Source organism: Sinocyclocheilus rhinocerous, unplaced genomic scaffold (assembly GCF_001515625.1).
Source record: "Sinocyclocheilus rhinocerous isolate Xijiao unplaced genomic scaffold, SAMN03320098_v1.1 scaffold256, whole genome shotgun sequence".
In the NCBI taxonomy this organism is placed as follows: domain Eukaryota; kingdom Metazoa; phylum Chordata; class Actinopteri; order Cypriniformes; family Cyprinidae; genus Sinocyclocheilus; species Sinocyclocheilus rhinocerous.
Window position 1 is genome coordinate 371,039 of NW_015632036.1, and position 7,733 is coordinate 378,771.

Below are 7,733 nucleotides of genomic sequence, written 5' to 3' on the forward strand. Positions count from 1 at the left end.
TGCATCGGTGTCGATGCTGTTGAGTAGGTCAAGGTTAATGCATCTGGTCGTCAGGCACTTGAAGATAACGCCCCATCGCTTCTCCGTGCGACGGCCAATCTTGACCACGAAGGGCCCGAAGCAGTCGACTCCAGTGGAGAAGAAGGGGGGTTGGTATAATCGCAGACGAGTTGATGGTAAGTCTGCCATAATAGGCAGAGTCGGCTTAGCTCTTCACTTCTGGCACTCTACGCACTCTCTCTGGTGTCGTTTGATGGCTTGCCTGCCCCTTAGAATCCAGAACTGGCGACGTAGCTCTGCGAAGACCCTATCAGGTCCTGGATGGAGTAGACGCTCGTCAAAGTGCTTTACGATGAGTCTAGTCACCTGATGGTGGGGATCTAGAACCACTGGATGTATCTCAGCTTTGCTGAAGCCATCCAATCGCCGTAGCCTACCTCCCACACGAATTAGACTTAACTCTGGGTCGAACTCGGGTGCAAGCGTGTTCAGACGGCTGGCTGCGGGCACCTGGTTCCCTGATTTTAAAGCCTTGAACTCCTCTGGGAAGGAATCCTCCTGACATTGACTCAAGATGAGCGCTTCTGCACGCCTGTAATCTAAGGATGCTTTACTCGTATCTTGGGCGGCCGCCCCATGGAGGGACCGGTAGGTCGCATCGACCAAGGCACTCCAAGAAGCATACTGAGATGCATCAAGCATGTCTGGATTTTGATGGTCTGCAACTAATCCACAGAAGACGGCTTTCCTTGTCTCTGAGGTATCCTCTCGGGCCTCTACAAGGGGTTTGGCTGGCCATCGGTCTGGTGGTTCGCAGAGGAATCCTGGGCCTCGACTCCACATGTCAGAGTTCGCCAGCTCCATGAGCGTCCTCCCTCTGGTAATGTCGTCCGCCGGGTTATTCGAGGAATCAACGTACCGCCAAGAGTGGAGCTCAGTCAACTCTTGTATTTCCGCCACCCTCGTCCCGACGAACACCTGAGCTGCCAGAGTCGCTCGACATGTTGATAGACAGGGTCTCGCAGTGGCGTAAGAGAAGTGAACAAACACTGCGGGGAAGGTACCTGATGTGGGAGCAATCCATCTGGTCCCTAGAGGACCCAACCGAGCTGCGTGCGTACAGCGACTGGTCCGCCTGCTGGTCCCAATCTGATGGGCTCCTTTGGGGTAATCAGAGACGGATAATTGGACCCGATTAAAATTAGGGGTTGGACCCTATCGAAAGATGGAATGGGGATCCCTCTGAGATGGTGATAACATTGCTGGAGCCTCTTGACGGGGTAGGTTTGCTCGGTTAGCGTGAGGAGAGGCGCAGTGAAGACACCCTTAAGGCTGTGCTTCTCCTCTGGCCTTGACTGCGGGGAAAGCAGCAGGTCAATTGACTGCCCCTTCAACTCTGTGATGTCATGTCGGATTTTGCGAAGGGCCATAGTCTCTTCCCTTCCCTCAATTCCTAGCTGCTAGACTGCTGCAGGAAGGATGATACTCTGCTGAGCCCCATCGTCCAGGATAGCGTAGGTCGAAACAGACCTCTTGCCTCTCCACAGAAGCACTGGAACTACTTTCAGGTACACACGACCTGTCAAACTAGGAGAAGTAAGATATGCTCGCTCGTGAGATGTTGTCAGCAGCACACTGTTAGGACCATCCTGGGCAATGGAATGCAGGACTCCGAGATGTATATTACCACAGTCCCTGCAGGGCTTCCTCAACGTACATTCCTCCCATTTATGTCTTGTGCGCCCACATTTCCAGCATCTTTTTCCATTCTTTATCCACTTTAGAATCTGATCAGATGAGCACTCAGTGATTTTGCTACACTGCAACAGCAGCGCAAATATTATTAACATCTTTAATATGTGAATGCTGGCAAATGACCATGGCATAAGCGGGATAATCAACGGCTAGCTGTGTCGTGAGCACTGTCTTCTGTGTTCATTAGATTTTCTGGTACACCAGTAATCAAATGAGATAGAAATTGTCATGCACATAAACAAAACTAAATGTCAAAGAGTTTCATGCAACACTAATGCGAAGGATTGTAGTTTAAGTTGACAAACCATACATGGGGGAATTTTTTAAAGCTGCAGTCTGTAACTTTTTTTGGTAAAAAATTATCCGAAATCAATATTTGAGCAAGTACATAACCAGCCAGTGTTCAAAACTATCGCCTTACTTTAGCCCGATTCACAACGGATAGTTTATAATAATGTTTTCTAATCTGAGTGGTACGGGTAGGTTTTCGCGGGAAATTCGAGCATGCCGCTGCATTACGTCACGTCTGTAAACATAAAGAAGTTGTCCCGTTTTCAAACAGCGATGGCGACAAAGAGGCAAAACTTACAGACTGCAGCTTTAAGCAAGGAATTTAAAAAAAGAGTGTGAGGTTTTTCTTATATTTAACTGACATTTTTATTTATTTATTATTATTATTATTTTTAATTAATTAATTAATTTTTTCAGTTTTAAGCGAATCCTTATACTCATCTCACATTCTCAAGACTTTCTCAATGGTGTCTGCACGAACATCATTCATTTCCACCAGAGGAAGCTCAAGTACTACACTGTGAGTGCTGTAGCACAACGTTCACATGTTCAGTGCATCCAACTCACAGAATTCAAACTCCATCTATGTTTAGGAGGTTGTAGTATGCAAAAGCTTTGTCGTCCTCTAAAAATCTGTACTACCACCTTTAATAGGGGACCTGATCCTGAGGCTGCTCTTCCTTGTCTAGCCTTAAAAGGCCTGAAATCTGATGCTTTTATTACTGTTGCTAATTACGAACTGTTGCCGATCCTGAGTCTGGTTTATTAGCACACTTATCCCATATTTTAAAAGTAACAAGGTATGGAAGTGGTGAAAGTAAATGCTGTATGTAATGAAAAGTTTGTTTTTAGGGTAACTACGACCAGTATGTGAAGACCAGGGAAGAGCTGGAGGAAAACCAGATGAAGCGGTACAACTGGGAGCAGGACCAGATAGCTCATATGAAGGTGAAACAGTGTAGCCTTGTGGCCTTGTTGCTCTTTTTAAATTGTATTTTTGTTTCATAGTCCTTGTACTTCACTGCTGCTATTCACCATAAGTATGTCATTGCAAAAATGATGTCATAATTATTCCCTTGGTTTCCTGTAGAACTATATTGCCCGTTTTGGTCACGGCTCTGCAAAGCTAGCTCGCCAGGCTCAGAGCAAAGAAAAGACACTGCAGAAAATGGTGGCCTCTGGCCTAACAGCTCGTGTTGTCAACGACAAGGTTCGTCATGCAGACAAATACACATTAACACACACACTGTAGCTGGTCAGTGTGACATTTTGGTGTTCTTGCATGTCATTTTCTCTTGCCCAAGATCTGTTATTATCTTGAAGCATCAGTTGAGAAATGCTTTGTTCTCACTTTGTTTAATTGACCAATACCATGACCAAGAAAAAAGAAGTGAATAGTGAGAACCATTTAAACCAAAAAAAACAGATAGACACAGGTTTGGTGAAAAAAAAAACTTGTTTTTCAGCAATAATGTAGAATCAATCTAAGATATTCTTTTACGATGGTTGTCTGTAATTTCTTAAACAGGAATTTGCTGGTTTTACTAAGCAGACATTTGCTGCAGTCACTATAAACATCTTAAGTCTTAGGCTCTAGGTGCCACTGATTTAGCTGTTAAAGATATAACCATTGTCAGATGTTTATCAGAAAGTTTTAACCATACATTTCTCCTTCAGACCTTTTATTTTCCTCCTTGTGGGAAGATCCCCCCTCCTGTCATCATGGTGCAGAATGTCAGCTTCAGATACTCCAGTGACACAGCCTTTCAAACTTTCACTGTTGATAGCTCATTTACACAGAACTGTCTGATTTGGGAAATTCATTTTTGCTTCATCTCTCATATGTTGTCATGTGCATTCATATGTTGTCACATTGTATATGTCTAAATTAGTCATGCACTGATATAGCATTTCTGGGCCAAAAAAATTAAAAGTGTTCCATCTCATTTTCATGCATAAAGGGCCATTTACACAAACAGCGTTAACTATAACTATTACAATTAAGTTTTAATAATCATTTTAATTTTATAAGAATAGTCACGTCCACACCACGGGTATAACAATAACAGTAACAGCTATAGCAATACTATAATAATAATAGGATTGCTATCATTTGAATCATTTTCAGAATGATTTTTTCCAGCTGAAAATAAGAACAATGACAGGCACATTAGAATTAGAAAACAGTATTTTATGTCTACATTCATTATTTTGGTATGAATACTGTATGTTATGGTTTGATGTGGGATATCCACTTGACTTTAAAAGGCTCAAGCATTTAAAGCAGCAGACAGCAAAACTGCAGTGCGCTTATAATAAACAGAATGTTATTTTGTGTTAGTGTGGACACCAATATAGTTGTCTTTATAGTTATTGTTCTTGGTGTGAATGGAACTGTATGCGCAGTACAAGGAATAACAGTGGTAAAAGCAAATATTTAATCAAATCTTATTATTTTTCAAAATTTATTATTTTTTACAGCATTTTATTTATAAAAATGTGGAGTTTGGCATTGACCTGGACACACGAGTTGCACTTGTGGGTCCCAATGGGGCAGGGAAGTCCACACTTCTCAAGCTACTGATGGGAGAGGTCAGTTATGAAGAATATATGATTTGACAGTTAAAGTCTTCCAAAGTTCTTAACAGTGATTCAGTTTTAAAGTCATTGGCATTCATTGGCCTGTGTTTTTGTCTCTCATAGCTTCTTCCCACAGACGGAATGATAAGAAAGCAGTCGCATGTCAAGATTGGCAGGTATCACCAGGTACTGTCTTCATAGAGTATGATTAGTTGTCTTGCTACTTGTGTCATTCTTTCCATTTTCATAACAGTTGTGTTATATGTATGTATATATAGAGAGAGACTTGTTTGTTACAGTTCTGAGCTTATAGTCACATAGTTTACATGTTTCTTCATAATTTGATTATAAGCATGTTCGTTTAAAGTATTGGCAATTGTTTGTAATTGCTCTTGCGTTGTGTTTGTCCTGCAGCATCTGACTGAGCAGCTAGAGCTTGACCTGTCTCCTCTGGAGTACATGATGAAGTGCTTCCCAGAAATCAAAGAGAAAGAGGAGATGAGGAAGATCATTGGACGTTACGGCCTGACAGGGAAGCAGCAGGTATCTGTGTGGTTGTGTTTATTGTGGAAGGCTGTTAACATGAGTCCTGCCAGACAATACAGTACACTGTATTTTCTGTTTTAACTGTCATATCCCCCTTTTACAGGTCAGTCCCATCAGAAACTTGTCAGATGGCCAGAAGTGTCGGGTGTGTTTCGCCTGGCTTGCATGCTGTTTCTGGATGAGCCAACTAATCACCTGGACATTGAGACAATTGATGCTCTGGCTGAAGCCATCAATGAGTTTGAGGGAGGAATGATGCTAGTTAGCCACGACTTCAGACTTATTCAGCAGGTATATCTTCACAGCTAGTAAATATATCAGTTCTTAGATTTGTATGGCTTGTCCTAAAACAGTGTTTTCACATTTGACTATATGGCTCTGATCTGGATTGTGTGATGGATTACTTTTCCATCTCGTTCTAGGTGGCTCAGGAAATTTGGGTGTGTGAGAAGCAGACCATCACCAAATGGAACGGGGACATTTTGGCTTACAAGGAGCACTTGAAATCAAAAATTGACAAACAGACTCATGATATATAAAAAACCCATGAGCTGGACAGACAAACTTTTCCATCATGGATTGATTACCCTCCTCTATTTCCCAGATGTGCATGACTGAAGGAATTTTGAATTGGACAATGAACCACAGTTTCCCAGCTGTTGATGTGGATTGCATTCCATTGTACTGTCATCTAGGATTGTTGACCGCTTCCTCAAGAGCAATCGTTAAAGCGTTCCCTGGTCTTATATCTCTTAATGCACCTTTCAGATTTCCTAGCATCAGCACATCTGTTTTATTTAATACTATAAAGGCAATAATGGTTTATTGGAATAAATAGATTTAATTATGTTGGTGCAGAACAGTAGAGAACATCAAGGTATGCAGAAAACAATTTTCAGAATATCCCACGTCACGGTCAAACCATAACATATAGTATTCATACCAAAATAATGAATGTAGACATAAAATACCATTTTAAACTGAGCAGTGTGATCTCACAATAATGCATCCATGTGAATACACTTGGAACAACAAAGGGTGCTTCTGGAGGACTTACCTTTGTTACCCCTAATTGAACTGTTACAGCAAGATGAGCTCACATCAGGCAAAACTGTTGTGCTCAGTTTACGCACAGTACAGCCCATTCAGTTAGCTTGGCTTGTATCCGTGGAGAGAATCATATTAGTGATATAACAGCAAGCAATGATGCATTAATATGGTTTTTATATTTTAAACATTTTTAAATAGTTTCTCAAAGTAGCAAATATGCAAATACACAAACATGTTCATGTTTCACAATGAGGTACATTTATCAGTTCTAGTGAGCAGCAACTCCCTTTCCTCAGCTCATGAAATGCCAAGTCATGCAGGTTTCAGTGGCTGAGAAATGTTCCGGCCAACACTGTGTCTAAGTTTGTATTTCTAACCCAGCTATATTTTGGGGGCACATTTTTTTTCTTCTTCTGATTTTTCTTTATTTTACAGTGTCCTTGTTACGCGTTACATGTACTTACTATAGTAGTGAGTAAATTATGCATAATTGCATGCAACAACCCTAAACCAAACTCTAATCTCAACTCTAACCCCATAATAAGTGGATGTTGTTAATTAATAATACTCAGTACAATTGCACTTTAACAAGGACGCCGTAAAATAAAGTGTAACCGATTTTATTCACTAGATCTGATAAGGTCCTCCTCCTAAGAACATCCTCCCCGTTTAGACAGGTAAACATGCAGATGTGCAACTGTTTCCAGTCTTGTGGTTGCACATCTGCATCTCTCCAGTGTCTCCAGTGTTGGGAAGGTTACTTTGGAAATGTAATAAGTTACAGATTACATGTTACCCTATTTAAAATGTAATAAGTTGTGTAACTATTTCATTTACTTTATTAAAGTAATGTAACTGATTACATTTGATTACTTTTTGGTTACTTTTTTACATTTCTAATGTTTTAAACTGTTAGTCATTTTCAAACATTTAAACCAGGCAGGTTATCCTTACAGTAGTGCTTCAACACCACAACCCCAATTCCAGAAAAGTTGGGAAGTTTTATAAAAATCAAGAATCTGTGATTTGTTAATTCTCTTGATCTTTTATTTAATTTGGAAAAGATTTCCAAAGTTTTCACTGACCAACTTAAATGTATTTTGCAAATATAAACAAATTTTGATTTTGATGGCTGCAACGCCGTTATAGAATATCCAAATTAAACTCTTTAAGACAGTTCACAGTAAGCAGGTGAATTGGTAACTGGTGAGGGTGTCATATTTGGGTATAAAAGGAGCATCTCAGCTGGATTATGGCTCATCATTTTGTGCCAAATTTCATGACAGAAGTGTCAAACAAATAAAAAATCACATGTAGGTATTTCGCCAACTACCATACATAATATTGTGAAAAGATTCAGGGAATCCAGAGAAATCTCAGGAAACCTCAGTTGAGCCGCCATGCTGCAGTGTTAAATATAGACACATGGGCTCAGGAGTACTTTGGAAAACCGCTGTCACTTAACACAGTCTGCCACTTTATCAATAAATGCAACTTGAATCTCAGTTGCT

The 7,733-nt window shown here is 40.7% G+C and overlaps 1 pseudogene; it reads left to right on the top strand.

Moving 5' to 3' along the window:
* The first annotated feature begins 841 nt into the window (after positions 1–841).
* Positions 842–5,998, top strand: LOC107742140 (ATP-binding cassette sub-family F member 2-like; annotated as a pseudogene).
* The last annotated feature ends 1,735 nt before the right edge of the window (positions 5,999–7,733 follow it).